A 238-nucleotide genomic window follows, 5' to 3' on the forward strand; every position below is an offset into this window, starting at 1 on the left:
AAGACTTGTGGTCAAAGGGTATAGACAACGAGAAGGTCTTGACTACTTTGATACATACTCTCCAGTTACAAGAATTACATCCATACGAACGTTAGTAGCGTTAGCTGCAGTTTATGGTCTTGAAATTCATCAAATGGATGTTAAGACGGCCTTCTTAAATGGAGAGTTGGAGGAAGAAATTTACATGGAACAACCTGAAGGGTTTGTGGTTCCAGGTAAAGAAAAGAAGGTCTGTAGA

The sequence above is a fragment of the Nicotiana attenuata genome, unplaced genomic scaffold, assembly GCF_001879085.1.
Source record: "Nicotiana attenuata strain UT unplaced genomic scaffold, NIATTr2, whole genome shotgun sequence".
Lineage (NCBI taxonomy): Eukaryota > Viridiplantae > Streptophyta > Magnoliopsida > Solanales > Solanaceae > Nicotiana > Nicotiana attenuata.